We start from the raw sequence: 19,006 nt of genomic DNA, 5'->3' as shown, positions 1-19,006 counted from the left end.
GTCAATAAATTTGAAAATATTAGTGAAATGGAGGAATATCAACAAAAATATAGATTGCCCAGATTAACAGAAGAGTAAATCACTTAAATAGTACCATTTTAGAAAAAGAAATAGAACAAGCTATAAATTGACTCACTAAGAAAAAATCTCTAGGGCCAGATGTGTGTATGTGTGTATATATATATATATATGTATGTATTCTACCAAACATTTTAAAAAAATAACTCCAATACTAGAAAAAACATTTGAAAAAATTGGGAAAGAATAGCTTTTATGTCACTGAGATGTTACTGATACCTAAACCAAGTAGGATGAAAAGAGAGGAAGAAAATTATATTTTCCCAAATGAATATTGATGCTATAATTCTAAATAAAATATTAGAAAGGAGATTACAGAAAGTCATCCCCAGGATAATGCAACATGACCAAATAGGATTTATATCAGGAATGCAGAGCTGGTTCAATATTATGAAAATTATTAGCATAATTGACAATATCAATAACCAAATTAACAAAAGCCATCTGATTGTCTGATCTGATCTGATGCAGAAAAAGCATTTGATAAAATTCAACATCCATTCCTTTAAAAAACACCAGAGAGTATGCGAATATATAGACTTTTTCTTAAAATGACCAGTATCTTCTATTTAAAAGCATCAGGAAGCATAATATGTAATGGGGACAAACCAGAACCATTCTGAATAAGATTAAGGGTGTAACAAGGTTGCACACTAGGACTATTAGTAGTCAATATTGTATTAGAAATGTTAGCTTTAGCAATAAGAAAAGAAAAGGAGACTAAAGGAATTAGAGTAAGTCATGAGGAAAACAAAATTTTACTCTTTGCAGATGATATGATGATATACTTAAGAGAACCCTAGAGAATCAAATAAAATCTACTTAAAATAATCCACAAGTTTATCAGTGCTGCAGGATATAAAATAAATCCACATAAATCATCAGCATTTTTATGTCACCAACAAAGTGCAGTAGAAGAGATACAAAGAGAAATTCCATTTAAAATAACTCTTGATACTAAAACATATTTGGGAATCTATCTGTCAAAGCAAAGTGAGAAAATATATAAACACAAATAAATTCAGATTCAAACAGCTGGAAAAATATCAAGTGCTCTTGGATACACTGAGCAAATATAATAAAAATAGCAATACTACCTAAATTAATCTATTTAGTGCTATTCCAATCAAACTCCTAAAAATTATTTTACAGATCTAGAAAAACAATAGCAAAATTTATCTGGAAGAATAAAAGGTCAAACATTTCAAAGAAATTAATTAAAAATGCAAATGAACCTAGCTGTAACAGATCTAAAATTATATTATAAAGCAGCAATCACCAAAACTACTTGGCTAAGAAAGAGAGTAGTTGATCAGTGGAATAAGTTAGGCTCACAAGACAAAATAATCAATGCCTTTACTGATGTTTTTGACAAACCGCAGAACTACAGCTTTTGGGATATGAACTCAGTATTTGACCAAAACTGTTGGGAAAACTGGAAACTAATATGGCAAAAACTAGTCATTGACCCACACCTACCACCATATACCAATACAAGATTTAAGTGATCTAGACATAAAGAATGATATTATAAAAAATTAGAACATACAACAGTTTACCACTCAGATCTGTATACAATGAGGGAATTTGTGACCATAGAACTGGAGATTATTATTGATCACAAAATAGATAATTTTGATTATATTATGTTAAAAAGTTTTTGTACATACCAAAAAAAAAATGTGAACAAGGTTGGAAGAGAAGCAATACACTGGGAAAAAAATTTTACATTCAAGGGTTCTGATAAAGGTCTTATTTATAAAATACAGATAGAATTGACTCTTTATATAACAATTTATAACAATTTATATTTATAACAATTTATAACAATTCAAGCCATTCTCCAATTGATAAATTGTCACAGGTTATGAATAGAAAATTTTAAGATGCAGATAGTGAAACCATTTCTATTCATATTAAAAGGTGCTTTCAATCATTATTGATCAGGAAATGTAAATTAAGACAACTCTGCCATACTACTACATACTTCTCAGACTGACTAAGATGATAGGAAAAGATAATGAGGAATGTTGGATGGGGTGTGAGAAAACTAGGGAACTAATTCATTTTTGGTGCAATTGTGAAGAGATCCAACACTTCTGGAGAGCAATTTGTAACTATACTCTATGAGTTATCAAATTGTGCATACCCTTTGATCCAGCTGTGTTTCTACTGGGCTTATATTCCAAAGAGATCTTAAAGGAGGGAGACCCACATGTGCAAAAATGTTTGTGGCAACCTTTTCTGTGGTGATAATAAACTGGAAACTGAGTGGCTGCTCATCAGTTGGAGAATGGCTGAATAAATTATGGTATATGAATGTTATGAAATATTATTGTTCTGTAAAAAATGATCAAAGGATGATTACAGAGAGGCCTGGAGAGACTTACATGAATTGATGCTATTGTCCACGGCAACAAGAAGATTATACAATGATCAATTCTGTTGGACATGGCTGTCTTCAACAATGAAATGTTTCAGACCGCTTGAAATGACCTTGTGATGTATTGGTCAACCTGCCATCTGGGGGAGGGGGTGGGGAAGAAGGAGGGGAAAAATTGGAACAAAAGGTTTTACAATTGTCAATGCTGAAAAATTACCTATGCATATATCTTGTAAATAAAAAAAACATAATAATAAAAAAGTGGCAGTCTTTGAAGGAGAGTTTGAATCCATAAAATTAAAAAGTCAAAGGGAAAAGAGCCTGAGATTTGGAATTTGAAATTTTGTATTTCTGCTTTTTAGTGCCTATAAAACCATTGGCAAGTCAACTAACATCCCTGGTAGTGTTCTTCATTTTAAAAATGATGGGATTAGATTATATGATATCTAGAAGCCCCCTTTGACCTCTAAATTTATACTTCCTAGAAGATTAAACTATTAGCAAGTATTGCTGATCATAATTAATTTTGATACATTTAATAAAAGGAGGAAATAATAGTTGGAATAGAGTGAAACTCAGAATCATGATTGCTTGAATTCAATCATTGCCTCTGATACACATTAGAAAAATTATTCTAGACATGCCACTTAACCCCATTCAATAACAAAAGCACAGAATTTGAACTTTCAGAGGGCATTTTTAAACCAAGATTTCTTTACTCCTAATGCAATCACAAATTTGGTGGAAGAAAAAAATACCAGGAAGCATAATTAGCTTTTGATATATTTACATATTTATCTTAGAATAGCAAACCTTGGGATTTTGATTAAAATGAAATATTTGCAATATTTCCATTTTACATTATAGATGTTGTTGATAATGTTTCCTGGTTTTCAATTGTGTCCATTTTTTATTATAAAAGTGTTCAGTAATCATAGCTGAGAGAATATTTCATGAATATTATACAAAGCTACTACATTATTCAAATAGACAGCTTTCATTTTCTTTTTTTTTTTTTTCCTTCTTTCAGATGGCACAGCTAGTGTAAGTTAAGTGTCTGAGACCAAATTTGAATTCAGGTCCTTCTGAATCCAAAGACAGTGCTCTATACACTGTGCCATCTAGCTGTCCCAAGATGTCTTTCTTGGAAAGGCACAATCTTTATTTTCACACATATACACACACACATACATACACACACATACATACATACATATGCATACATAGAAGTATATCTATGTATATACACATATACATATTCCCCCACACATAGAAAAGCAATTTTATAATTAGGGGTTTAGAAGATGCTTGTGTGTACATCTCCTTCATTATTAAAAAATAACACTTTCAGTAAATGATTGGGAAAAGTCCTTGTGTGTTAGTGATTTAAAATTACTTAGCAAAATTTGCCTTCCTAAACTAGTCTCAGTATAAAGAATATTTTCCCTCAAATCCAAATGTTATAAAATGTAGAAATGATTCCACTTATTTCCACTGCATACTCTCAAATTAGCAATGCCAATGAATTAACTTTTGACTTAAAGGCAACTGTATAATGCTAATTATGAATTATTTGTTATGGCTAAAAATTGCTTTTACTGGTGTATATGAGCATAATCTCTGCAAGACAGATGCATACAAAATTGTCTTTAGCACTGAGAGAATAAAGGACACACAGTTACCATCTCTGTATGTATCAATGGTTAGATTTGAATTCAAACTATTTTGAGTCCAAAGCTGGTTTGGCATGTCCTTCTTTAATATGTTCCCATAGTGCAGAAGCAAATAATATTTAAATGACTTGCCCAAGGTCTCACTGTATGTAAATATTTGACACTGTATTTGAAATCATAAAGATGAGTCTTTATGTTTCCAAATCTAGTGCTCTTTCAAATGTGCCACCCTAACTGTCCACTTTTCCCATTCTATTCTTACACTTCAAGTCTTTCTTTCTGATATCCATTGCACTCTGTATCAAATTATCAAGTACTGGAAATATACCAAAAGAAAAAAATTCAAATTTTTCTAATGAGGACAATTCATAAATATGTATGTAAAAGACACGTGGGGCATCTCAAAGGAGGAAGGACACATGGAGCATCCCAAAGGAGGAAGTTATAATCAAAGTTGCATAGAGCACTGTTATTAAATAATTGGTCAATCACCAAGTAAGCAGCTGAATATACCCAAATAGATAACCTGAAGAAAATAAGGCTACTAAGTTGTATGTTGACTAATCCAGGGTAAAATAAAGAGGCAAAACTTTGGAAACAACTAGTGTAAATAACAACAAAGATAGAGATGGAAGATAATGTGTGATGAGTAGCAAGTAAAACAGAGTAGCTGCATAATACAATGCACTGGGGAAAGTAGAATGTAAGAAGATTGGAAAGGAAGGAAGAGACCAGATAGTGAAGAGCTTTCAATACCAAACAAAGAATTTTAAATATGATTCTTGAGATAATGGGGGCTACTTGCATTTATTGAGCAGGTGAGTGACATAATTAGATTTTGCTTTAGAAATATCACTTTGACAGCTGAATGGTAATGTATTGTGATGGCAAAATATTTGAGGCAGATGAATCAGGAAAACACCCATACACACCCCCACACACACCCAAATAGATGACATTTTAAAGAAAATTATTTCTTTTGAAAATAGATGGCAAAAATATAAAAAGAAAATTTTCAAAGGATGATTGTAGATATACATAGATACATATAGATACATTCATATATACATGCACATTTATCTCATAAATGTATACATAGTTCAATGGTATATATATATATATATATATATATATATATATATGTATATTGATGTAAATGAATGAATGTACACTTATGAATCAGTTTTTAGATATGTGTATATTCATATTGCTATTCCAAATTCACTCTGTGACATCCTAATTTTACTAGTCTTTACCCACTATCATATAGTTTTAGCCCCTAGAGCTATGTCATAACGCAAAAAAGACTCCTGTCTTTGTTCTGCAGATATCTATCTAAAGTACACTTAAATTCCCTGAGTAAGCAAATACTACCCATATAATATGAATTTTTTATTTTTTTTAAAACCTGCTAAGAACAAGGTTTTTGTTTTTGTTTTTTGTTTTGTTTTGTTTTGTTTGTTTGTTTTGTTTTGTTTTGATTTGTTTTATCAGGTTAGTTTTCTATAGTATGTGGATACTGCAGATAGAAATTCAGTAAAAGTTTCCACTTTAGCTCATGCAGGGTAGAAGCAAAGGCTTAGTTGAATGATTGAATGGATGAGTAAAAACTACTCATTATAGATCGACTATGTTCTGGACACTGTCGATATAAATGTGAAAGTGAGATTGTCCCACATCTTAACATTTCCTAATAAGGTAAGAGAATTCATATAAGAAATAATTGAATTTGGAAGAGTATTTTAGTTTGACATTTTGCTTCGGGCAGTGGTGATCAACAGTTAGAGGGGTCTAGTTGTTGGATACAAAAGGAGTTGAGTTGACAGAATACTTACATAGAAGAATGGCTGTTACCACAAACCTGTGCTAGAATAAGCTATGCCTTTAAGAACTACATGAAAAAGTGATCACCAAAAGTTTCTTATTTTATGAGGCAGCTAAATAGATGGAGTTCTTATTCTGGTTTCAGGATGATTTCACATTTGATATCAGAAACAGTATGTTTGTGACTGAAAGCAAAATTCTCTGCCTTAATTTGTCTGCCTCATTTTATTCAAGAGTAAAATAGGGAACACTGGCTATTATAAGAATCAAATGAGATAATATTTGTAAAGCATTTAACACAGTAACTAGAAGATAATAGTTACTTAAAAAATGCTTGTTTCTTTCTCTTCTTCCACGAATGAACAATATCAGTGATATAAATACAGTTGGTACTGGATAAAGTGGTCTGGAAGATACACTTGGAGAATAAAAACTAAAAAAAAAAAAAAAAATGCAGGATTTTTGCAGGATTTTAAACCTGGACTGAACTAGTTTTATTTGTTAAATGTATAGGCATAACTGATCCTTGAGTTGATTTTGTGAACATTGTGTTAATAAAATGAGCAGCTCCAGAATCACCAGAAAAGCAATTTAAATGTTATTTAGTAGGTTATAGATTAGATTAAAATGATATTTAAAAACAAAATAAAGGCTTAATTATCTGATCTATATCAAGAAAATGCTTTATGCCAGTGGTAAGGGGGACTCTGGAAGAAAGCCTACAAGCTCTATCTTTGAGGCAAGACAGATTCCTCCTATCTTCTACCTTGGTGCTGGCTGGAGGCTGAAGAAAGCAGAGGCAGAAGCCAAGGACAAATCTGCAAGATCTCTTGGAACCAGGCAGAGAGATACGCCTGAGTTAACCGCGTACATTGAAGGACACAATAAAAGTTCAGATCTTTTATCAGCTGGCTGTGATTTTGGAGTAATTATTTATTTCAACTGAGACTAAGGCTGCCTCCAGAAAACCACATTTTGTGTATGACAAAACAGGAAGCTAAAAAGAAAGAGTAGGTTTAGGGAAATATAAATTTACAATCTCTACAGAAGTATTATGTTAAATTAGATCTCTACAACTTTGGTGCTTTAGAAATTGACTCATTTTAAAGCAAAAATAAGGACTGGAAAATGTTTGGACAAATCATTTCATCTATGTATGTTGACAACAAACTTTCCAAATAGATGATTCTTTGATATCAATCAAGTATTTCTTAAGTTCCTACTGTAGCACATATGTTTTATGAAAATTAATTAAATCCAATCAATATATATGTGAGAATAGGGCATATGCTCAATTTGATGAGCTCCCCATAACATTTTTTGGTTCCCTTTTTCTTCCATTATCTATATAATACTAAGTCATTTTGTAATGAAGGATATGATAAATGATTTATTCAGTAAAATGAACAGTAAAGTCAGCAACTCAGAGTGCTAAGTTAAAATTATATCCATCTTGTTAGAATGAATCAACATTTGTTCCAAATTTCCATTATATGTTCTCCAGACAGATATTTAAAGTAGCAACATTCATTTCAATGAAGAACAAACTGTGTTTGATTCTAGAAAATCATCCCTCATTTGTTTTCTTTTGTGTATTTGCTTTCAAGTCTATGTAGATAGTTTTGAGTTTTCATAGGTAGTCTCCCCTAAAATGTGCTTGTTTAGAATGTGAAAAAAATGAGATTTACAATAATTTGTTCATGTTAGTATTAAATTGACAAAATATGGATAGTTGAATGGTAGCATATATTTATTTAAGGTTTTATTTTCCCTTTAAATCATTTGGTTTAATATTTTAATATAACTTTTTGTGAGATTTCTTAAATCTGTGGAGGCAGATTGCAACATAAATTGCAAAGGAAAGCTAAATTGAATTGAATGACATAATATTCCTTTCTGTGCCTAGGAAGGAGTACTCACAAGTCAGCTAGGAGATTACATTTTATATCACTATCAATTCATTTAAAGTATTAGTCTACAGAACTGACAGGAGATGTTTTTGAAATTCATTATTCAGACAGTAAACTGCCACTGAAATTCAGAAGATAATATGATTCAGTAAGGAGGAAAAATGCTTGTAAGTTAAAAAAGAATTGTCATTGTCATTTGTATCTCAGATATTACTTCCATTAGTGCAATAGCATACACAAAATGAAAAATATATGGTAGAGATTTTTTTAACCTTTCTTAAATAATCTCCACAAGAATTTTCATATACTTTTTTTTTCTTCTTCTTTCTAATTTATTTTATTTTTTTTTTCCCCTGAGGCAGCTGGAGTTAAGAGACTTGCCCAGGATCACACAGCAATGAGGTGTTAAGTGTCTGACATCAGATTTAAACTCGGGTCCTCCTGACTTCAGGGCTGGTGTTCTATCCACTGCATTAACTCACTGCTGCTTCTTTCTAATTTTAAACATAAGTGGTTAAAATGAAAAGGTATGATCTATTTCTTTCTATATTCTTTATGATCAGCAAATGTCAAACTCAGTCTATACCATCAGGATATGCCACAATCAAAGGCAATCAATTGGATTCAGGATTTCTCTCCTTGTATTAACAGTCAATTCTCATGCTTTAAATTGGATTGATATTAAGGCAGATGTCTTAACAGATTACTTAGGGTGGTTAAAATGTGACAATAAGTTAATATAACATATTCTGTAAGCTTGTAAACTACTCTCTACCCATCAAAAAGGCTGTCATGGGAATACTTACTCAATTTTAGATTACTAGTATGGTATTTAATAATGAAGTATGACATGAACCCAAAATAGTCTTGTTTTAGAGACTGAACACTCAGTTTTGGTATGGTAGTGTGTGGAAAAGTGAAGAATTTACAGATTAAACACATATTGATCAGAGACTGTTAACAAAAGTAGATCAGGCCTATAGGCCCCAGTCACGTGATTTTAGATGAGACTGGACTGCATTCCATTGTCCAAAGAAGGAATTAAGTGGCCGAAGCAATATATCACCTTTTTCACTGCATTCCACTGACCAAATAGGGAGATAAAGGTTTATGTAACCAATCACAACCTATAGAGGGTGGGATTTTGGGGGTTCTTTGTCTGAAATGTATAAAAGTTGTAAGCATCTTCAAGTGAATGACTCTCCTCCTATGGGTATCTTTACTGTCCTTTCGGCCCACAGGTCAGGACGGTCCACTTCTTGAGATTCTAATAAATTCTTTCTGTACATTATTTGGAGTGACTCCTGAGTAGTCAGTTTGGGTAGGTGCAATTGCCCCAAACAGTAGTATGGTAGAATATATGATATGGTAGAATAAGTATTAAATTTTAAAAAAGAAGTGAATTAGTCCAAATACAGAGTCCCAAACAGTTATGGTTTTATAGTTGGAAGAGAATCTGGGTTACTAAACATCAATTTTTGCTTTTTATAGATGAAGGGAAAAGGTTCAGTTTTAATAATTAAGCTCTATGGGACAGATTGCTTGATCTTTTTAAATGTATTACCTTCTTTTTAAAATGAAAACAATAATATTTATAATGTATGTAACCTCAGGTTAAAATAGGTACAAGCAGAGACAAAGAAAAACACCAAGTAAAATGCCTAAAAGAATTAAGAAAAATGATTACTGGTAGAAGAAAAAGATGGAAGAAAAAATGAGAGTGATTCAAGGAAATTATGAAAAATTAATTCATAGCTTGGTAAACTATATACAAAAATTCACTGAAGGAAAATGAATCTTGAAAAGCAGAATTGGCTGTAAATAAAAGCATGCTGATCAACTGGAGGATGGTTGAACAAGCTGTGGCATGTAATTGTGATGAAGAACTGTGCTGTAAGAAATGATAAGCAGGATGATTTCACCCCCTCAAAAAAAATAAATAAAAAAACTTGGAAAGACTTATATGAACTGATTTAAAGTGAAGTGAAGAGGACCAGGAGAAAATTGCACTACTGTACTCAATAGGAATAATATTGTAGGATATCTGTGGATGACTTAGGTATTCCCACCAATACAATGATTCAAGACAAGCCAAAAGGTGGAATGATGAAGCATACTATCCACCTCCAGAGGAGCACTGATATTGTTCAACTACAGACTGAATCATGACTTTTTTCCATTAATTTGTTTCACTTTTTTTTTCTTTTATTTGACTTTTCTTATACAAAATGACTAATATGGAAGGTATAATTTACTGTCTCAGTGAATTTAAATTTCCTATCCTAACATACTCTATTTCATTAAATATTTGTTTTCCTAAAAGAATTATACTCAATTTTATTGCGTATATTATTTTATTAATTATAATCCTAGCCCCTTTGCCTTCCAGAATAAATCCACTATATATATTATGTGGAAACTGCTAAGTTGGATGTGATCTTGGATATTACTCTTTGTTGTTTGAGTGGCTCTATCTGGTTGCTTGCAATATTTTCTTATTAACCTGCAAACTCTGAAATTTAGCTATAATATGCAAAGTAATTTTCACTTTTAGATTTTTTCCAGTGAGTTAAATATTTCTTTTGTCCTCAGGATTTAAATTTTAAGAATTGAAAGGGACAATGTTCATATTTTTAATCCTGTGAATATGAATTCAATGAGCTCAGCCACAAAACAGAAGCAGATAGATGGAAAATTAGAAACCAGAATTCAACAATGTGTTCAATATACTTGTAATCCAAAGACATACAAGTTAGAATAAATAGCTAGAGCAGACTCTATTATGTGTCAATTGAAGTAAAAAGTCAAGGGTAGTAATCATCATCTAAAGTGTAGGAGAAAAAAAAAGTATGTTTAATTAAAAAGAGATAATAAGGAAAACAGCATTTTGCTTAAAGGCATCATAGATGATAGAGTAATACCAAAAATTTTTACAAGCTTCTCTAATGAAAGCCCAGTTTCTCAAATATATAAAGAAATGTGTCACATTCATAAAATAATATTAATTTATTAAATTGATAAAAGTAAAAGAAAAACATAGAAAATTTTTACAAATCAAAGCTAGTCCTAGTCATTTGAGAAAAATGCTCTACCTCACCATTGATTAGCAAAAATCAAACAAAACAACTTTGAGGTGCCACCTCACACCTATAATTAATAAATTCTGAAGAGGATAGGGTAAGGGTGGTAAGTGGAATGAGTACATTACTAAACTGCTAAGCTATTTGTGAAGTTTTGAATTTGCCCAGCATGGAGAATACTTAGAACTACAAAACCACATACTACTATATATTATATACACTTTGACTTAGCAATACCCACTATTATACCTGCATACCTGAAAAAAAAATCAAATAAAAAACAAAAAAAAGACATGTGAAATGGACAAAGGACTGGCCCCCTTCTTTAGCCATACTTCAAAGGCCTCGGGCTAGCAGAAGAATGTTTGCTCAGCTAGATTAGGGGACTTCTTTTGCACTTCAAAGTGCCAGATCAACAATGCTCCAAAGGTCTCCTAACCCTGATCCCCATCTATGTTAAAACATCTCCTTTCATTCTCCTTTCATCCTGTAAAACCCCCATTCTCCTGTTGTAAAATGGAGTCACTCTTTAAAGTCAGAACAGAAATGCTAATAAGGCTGTCTCTAATTCTAGAGACATGGAATTCCATCAGAACTCTGTCCTGAGTTCGGTACCAAATTCTAAAATTTCACTCATTGTGGCTATCTAGACTTTTATTGCCTGGGCTATTTCAATATGTACAAAAAATATTTATGGTAGCCCTTTTTGTGGTTGCAAAGATTTGGAAAAGGAAGTGTACCAATTAGGAAATAGCTGAATAAATTTTAGCATAATTGTCATGGAATGGTATTTTATGATAAAAATTCATAAAGAGGTGATTTTAGATTTTAAAAAAATGACGCGATGTATATGAATTCATGTAAAATGAAGTGATAAGAAATAAAAAATTATAAGGTACTGTAATATTTGTCTTTTTTCAGTAATTTTAATGATGTCTGACTCTTTGTGACCTTAGTTGGGGTTCTATTGGTAAAGATAATGGAATGGTTTGTATTGCCTTCTCCAGTTTATTTTACAGATGAGGAATTGAGGCAAACAGCCTTGGATTATTTGTCCAAGGTCACAAAGCTTCCAAATATCTAAGACCAAATTTGAACTCAGGAAGATGAGTCTTCCTGATTCCAGACTACTTATTCTATTTACTCTCCCAACATAGCTAGCTATGTTCAGTAATGATGGTTAAATGAAAAAGATTTAGCTATTCATCAATAAAATCATCTAAGACAGTTTTAAATCATTCATGATTAAAAACATGCTATCTTCCTCAATAGAGAGAATTAATAAATTAAGAAAGCATAATTTTCTTGCTTTTTTCTCCTTTTTTGCATTATAGCTAATACGGGAAATATATTTTGCATAATTTTGCAATATATATATATATTATATGTATACATACACACACACACACACACACACACACACACACACATATATATGTAATGGATATCATTTTGCTTATCTCAAAGATAATTTGAGAAGATGCCAGGAAAGAACCAATCTCCAGGGGCAAAGGTTCAACCTGAGTACAGTGCAAATAACATCAGGCCAGATCTGAAGAATCAACAATCAAACATTGTTGGCACATTGAAAGGCAACCTCAACCTCAGAAAATTTCATTTTGGGATCTAACAGCTTAATGGAGAAGATTAAAGGACCTTTTCCCATTGAGGTTTGTAAAACACAATGGAGCTGACTAGATGCATCCTAGGCTGTGTTAAGAGGGAAAAGGAAGATGCACAGACCTCATGAGTTCAGAAGTGAGGTGTGCCCCTGTTAGCTATAGATATTTGCAGAAAAACAAATTCTCTGGTTTCTTTTCTAAGCAGAGGACAGCTGTATTTGCAGCCACCAGATGGATCTTAGGGAGTGAAGAAGAAAGCCCAAGACTGAACCCCAAGAAAGAGCTCAGAAAGTAATAGTAAGAAAGACCTGAGACATGGGGCATACAACTTGATTACACTAATAGCTGATAAAAGCAAAATAAAAGAATAAATAAAGCCAATAAATAAATAAAAAATGACTAAGCAAAGGAGAGATAGCATTACCATAAATAATTATTATGGGGATAGATAAGATCTGGATTCCTATTTAAAGGAAAATAATGGCATTTAACAAGCTACTACTTTCCTTTTTTTTTTTTTTTTTTTTTTTTTTTTTTTCCTGAGGCAATTGGGGTTAAGTGACTTGCCTGGAATCACACAACCAGGAAGTGTTAAGTGTCTGAGGTCAGATTTGAATGCAGGTCCTCCTAACTTTATGGCTAGTGCTCTATCCACTCATGTGCCACCTCATTGCCCCAAGTAACTACTTTTTCAAAGAGAAATATCAAATGGCCCCTAGATACAAAAATAGTTCTTGGAAGAACATAAAAGGGACGTTTAAAATTAAATAAGAGTGATAGAGAAATTAGGGGGAAAGAGCAATCCAAGAGAATTATGAGAAGAAAATCAATCAACTTGAAATGAAACAAAACTTAAGAAGAAAATAATTCCTTGAAAACTAGAATTGGGTAAGGGGAAGCTTATAATGTTCTGAGACTCCAAAAATCATAAAACAAAATCGAAAGAATGAAAAAATAGAAAAGAAAATGAAAAACATTTCATCAGAAAAAAATTCAATATGGAGAACAGACCTAAGAGAAATAATATAAGAATGGTCAGACTACTTGAAAATATGGCTAAAAAAGAAAGAATCTTGATAAAATATTACAAGAATTTTTCAAGGAAAATTACCTTGAAGCTCTAGAACAAGAAAGCAAGCAGAAATAGAGAAACTCTACTGATGACTACCTGAAAGAAATTCCAGGAGGAAAACTTACAGAAACATAACAACCAAGTTTTACAGCTCCCAGGTTAAGAAGGAAATATTGAAAGTAACAAAGGGGGAAAAAGTATATCTAATTGAGCTAATATAAGGATTACACAAGATCTAGCAGTTACTACATTAAAGGACCATAGGTCTTACAATACTATATTCCATAGAGCAGAGGAGCTCTGGTTACAATCAATAAGTTACTTAGCAAAGTATAATCCTGAATAAATAAAAACAAACAAAAAACAACAACAAAACACATGGACATAAGGAACTGAAATCCTTTCATTCTTTTCTGATAAAAAAGCATAGAACTTAAGGGAAAATTCAACATATAATATCCAGGAGAAATATAAACATTAAAAATCATCAAAATTATAATTATCCATGCATATATAATTATAAATGAAAATTATGAGACTAAATAAAGTCAAATTGTTTATTTCTTAAATGCAAAAATATTAAGATCCTTCTTAAGTTTGTCATTATTATTTGGGTAGTTTGAAAGACGTGGGCTGAGCTGAATATGATGGAGTGATTCTATATATATATAAAAAAACTTAATAGAAAGAAATGAAAATGACTAATCATGTCATATAGGTGAGGCATAAGAAATGAGTCAGAAGAAGTATTGGGGGATGGGGCAGATAGTACTGGGATCTTACTCTCATCAAATCTATCTACATCTATCTATCTTTCTATCTATATCATGCATATATTACTGAGTTAGGAAAAAAAATAACAAACTGTATTAAGAAGAACAAAAGGTAAGGGACTTCAAAGAAAACAGGAAAAAAGAAATAAAGAAAGTACATTCAGCAGTATTAAACTGTAAACTATATTATGAGAAAGCATTGCCAAAGTGTATGACTAATTTTGATTATTTTAAATTAAAATCTTGCTTTACAATACCCTATTTAGCCAAAAATAGAAAGAATGCAGAAAATTGAGGGATAGGGAGGGAATTTTAATAGACAATGTCTCAGAAAGGATGTGATTGTGTGGGCATATTCCTGTGGTATAGGAAATGATAAGCATCTTGATTTAGAAAAACATGGAAGGACTTGGATCTGTGAAGAAAGATGCTATCCACTTTCAAAGAAAAAGATTACAGATGGAAATAAGCATAGTACAGACTTACATGTATGTGTATAGTATATATATATATATATATATATATATATATATATATATGTATATATGTGCATGTTTATAGATATTTATGCTTTTTTGTGTGTAAATATTATATATATATATATATATATATATATATATATATGTATATTCATGCTTAATTTCATCCTTATTTAGAATGGGGAAAGGAGGGTAAATAAATAAATACATAAAACAGAAAAAAAGAAAATCAACAAAGAAGTAAAGAAAATTTAAGCAATTTTGAAAATAATATGTAATGTTTATTATATGGATTTTCTTGAAATGAAAATTTATTTTTTTTTATAGAACCAACCATTCTGGAGAACAATATGGAACTATGCTCAAAAAGCTATCAAACTGTATAGCCTTTGACCCAGCAGTGTTTCTACTGGGCCTATATCCCAAAGAGAGCTTAAAGGAGGGAAAGGGACTCACATGTGCAAAAATGTTTGTGGAAGCCCTTTTTATAATGGCTAGATCCTAGAAACTGAGCGAATGCCCATCAATTGGAGAATGACTGGATAAGTTATGGTATATGAATATTATGGAATAGTATTGTTCTGAAGAAACAAACAGCAGGATGATTTCAGAGAGCCCTGGAGAGACTTACATGAACTGATGCTAAGTGAAATGAGCCAAACCAGGAGATCAGTATACACAACAACAAGAAGACTATATGATGATCAATTCTGATGTATGTGGCTCTCATCGAAAATGAGATGATTCAAACCAATTCCAATTGTTCAGCGATGAAGAGAGCCATCTACATCCAGACAAAGGACCCATGAGAGCTCAGTGTTGACCACAACATAAGGATTCTCATTCACTATTGTTTGCCTGTATTTTGTTTTCTTTCCCAGATTTTTTTTTCCTTCTTGATCTTGTGCTGCAAGATAACAGTATAAATATGTGTACATATATTGGATTTAACATATATTTTAACATATTTAACATGTGGACTGCCTGCCGTCTAGAGAAGGGGGTGGGGGAAGCAGGGAAAAATTTGGAACAGAAGGCTTTGCAAGGGTCAATGCATATGTTTTGAAAAAAAACCTTTAATTGAAAAAAAAAAGGAAAATTTATTGTTTTATATTAAATCTTCTTTTATGGTCTGCTATGCATATGATAATGTTTTCTTTTCCTTTTCTCATTTTGTATTTGTTTAATATTTTCAAATATTAAAAATGAAGTGAATTGGACTTAATTGGTAATATTATTAAATCTCTTTTAATTACAGATCTCTGGATCTCTAAGATCCAGAGAAATGAAGTAATCTACTCATTCATTTAACTAGTAGCAAATGGCAAATCTAGAACTTAACCCCCTATTCTTTGATCCAAAATACTCATTAAATGCATTAATAACATAAAACACGGTTAGCTATTAGTACTGATCAATGATGAGTCAGTATTCCTGACTTTCTGACTATGTCTGCCCTTGTAATTAATGCATCATAAAAAAAAAATAGACAAAGTATAATTTAAAAAATAAAGTTGGTGACTAAGTACAGAATTTATAAGTGAATTCAAACAATGTCTTCTAAATTAACAACAGAGCAACTGGTAGTTTTTGAATTAGCCTCAACTTAAGGATAGTTACTTTAAAATAAAATAAAGGGTTGACTACCTTTTCTAGCAGAAGGAAATAGATTAAAACATCATAACTGAATTTTATAGCATGTTTACCCATAGACAATATCTCTGTCCAATTCCATTTCTCTTTCTTTTTCTCTCCTTTTTTTTTTTTTTGCCTCTCTCAGAAACTCAGGACTCCCTGAAGCCATATTAATTAATGGCCTACAAATAGTGCTTTGCATTCCCATTATGCTTCAAGACTAGCAAACATGACCTTTCATTTATTTTTTTTTTCTCTTCATAGGCTTGCTAGACATTTACCTGTCTATACAAATAAATAAGAAGGTAATTCAAAATCCTTTTGAAGTTTATCTCACCTTTATGCTATGATATTCAACATTTATAAATATGAGTTGAACTTTACAATGAAAAGTGGCCTAGAAATATAATATATTTTATATTATTACAAAACAAATCATTTTGATGAAGCATAGAGTTCCATTCTCCCTCTTAGAGTGGGGAAAATCTCTGTAAATTTGTGTAAGCCCTAGTTTACTTACCAAAGGTCCTATCAACTTCGAAATTCATTGTAACCAAGAGTGTAATGTCATGTGTTATATTCAATAAATCTGTGATTGATTATAATTGATTTTAGGCTGATTTGTAAAAATAAAAAATCCCTGGGCCATGCCTATTCTTTTCATTATTTTTTCTAAGATATTTCTCTACAACAACTGTGAATATATTCATGACGCAAAAAAGGGAATTAGAAGACATCAAATAACATTGAAAGGTAGAAAGAAGAGAGGATATGTAAATGCAGGTCAGGACAAATCAACTTTTTGCAAAAGAATCAGAATATTTGCTGGGGTAGTGATCCCAGGGAACTACTTTCATGGCTATATTTTGACATATCCTGATGAGATGCAATAAAAATATGCTAAAAATATTCAATTTTCTACCTTACACTAAGAATATTCTAAGAATGTATTTTTTATTCCCAGCTTTCCCATTTAGAATAACTGCTTTGTTTTGATGTGGGATTCTGAATGTCAAAATGGACTAAGTCATTCTGATTTGTTATTTATTGATTATTTGTTTTTTATTGAATTTGAATGCAAATAGTAATCCAATTATCTAGCAAACATGAGTTTGTTTTTTAGACAATTTACAATCCACATTCTGAAAAGGTCTCTATTACCTATTATATTCAACTGCAATATTATAAAGGTTGTACAATATGCATAGAGTTTTTTTTATATGCTTAGGGATAAATACTTTGGTTATCAAAAAAAAGTCAATAACAACATTTTAAAAAGCTACTGCCAACACGAAGTGTCTAGTTAGGATAATGAATAATTTTGTACATTTTTCATAATCAAAGCAAAGTCCATATTTCTTTACAGATGTAGTCAGAATGAAATACTTAGCTAGAGTAATCAATTTGTCTAGATTGGAATATTAGAAACAACATGTGGCACATTCAGTATTCCTGAGATCTCTGAATCATCTGTGACTGTAAGATTCAATAAAAGTTAATAAAAATAATATATGTTGACACTAAAATAGCTAAATTTTTGCAGACCTTTCCCAGAGTATGGTACAGAAATGAAATACCTTGGAGGGAAAGTCAAATTTTCAGGTACCAGTAAATTTGATTTTCCTTCTTTCTAAGGAATAAAAGTTAATTTAATTTAAAATTTGTTCTATCCTTTATAAAAATGCAATTTATCAGACATTTCACTCTTCAAATTAAATGTTTTAAATGTTGAATAAAAATCATCATCTGATAAATAAAATGGAAAGGTATTCCAATCAAACATATTACCAAGAAAATTAAATCAAATTTAAATTAAGAATAAAGAGACCAACATAATTTGCTTAAGTCTGAATACTAGATTGAATTGAAACAATATATACTCAAATATTGCATTACTTATATCCATAATATATTCCAGAAATATTAGTCTCTTAGGTCCCCAAAGAAGTAACTTTGGACAATTTCTGTGGATCCCTTTGACATCTAGTTTAATGTACTCTGCACCTGAAGTTAAAAATAACCTGTTTGTATGCTTTGAACTGGTTATAGTCTAACAGTTCATTTGCACATTAATAAAACTGCAGTCCACATTCTCACATGAAAACAATTCTATTGAAAAAAAATATTCAGTGCTTGCTTCGGCAGCACATATACTAAAATTGGAACAATACAGAGAAGATTAGCATGGCCCCTGCGCAAGGATGACATGCAAATTCGTGAAGCGTTCCATATATTTTTTATATTTTAATGTACTTAACATCTACTGGTCATCCTGCCATCTGGGGGAGGGGGTGGGGGGTAAGAGGTGAAAAATTGGAACAAGAGGTTTGGCAATTGTTAATGCTGTAAAGTTACCCATGCATATATCCTGTAAATAAAAGGCTATTAAATAAAAAAAAAAAAAAAAAAAAAAAAAAAAGAAAAAGAAAAAAAATTCAGCATCAGTCTTCATAGATGTGGTAAGGGAAGCTCAGGGA

At 31.4% G+C, this 19,006-nt stretch overlaps 1 non-coding gene across 1 annotated transcript; it reads left to right on the top strand.

Annotated features, from left to right (window-relative positions):
• Nucleotides 1-18,658: 18,658 nt before the first annotated feature.
• On the top strand, nt 18,659-18,765 carry LOC111718667. Its single transcript, XR_002769188.1, has one exon. It is a non-coding gene; the product is annotated as a U6 spliceosomal RNA (small nuclear RNA).
• The last annotated feature ends 241 nt before the right edge of the window (nt 18,766-19,006 follow it).

This window comes from Sarcophilus harrisii, chromosome 2 (assembly GCF_902635505.1).
Source record: "Sarcophilus harrisii chromosome 2, mSarHar1.11, whole genome shotgun sequence".
In the NCBI taxonomy this organism is placed as follows: domain Eukaryota; kingdom Metazoa; phylum Chordata; class Mammalia; order Dasyuromorphia; family Dasyuridae; genus Sarcophilus; species Sarcophilus harrisii.
Note: the sequence above shows the minus strand (reverse complement) of the source record. Positions and strands in the feature narration are given on the sequence as shown.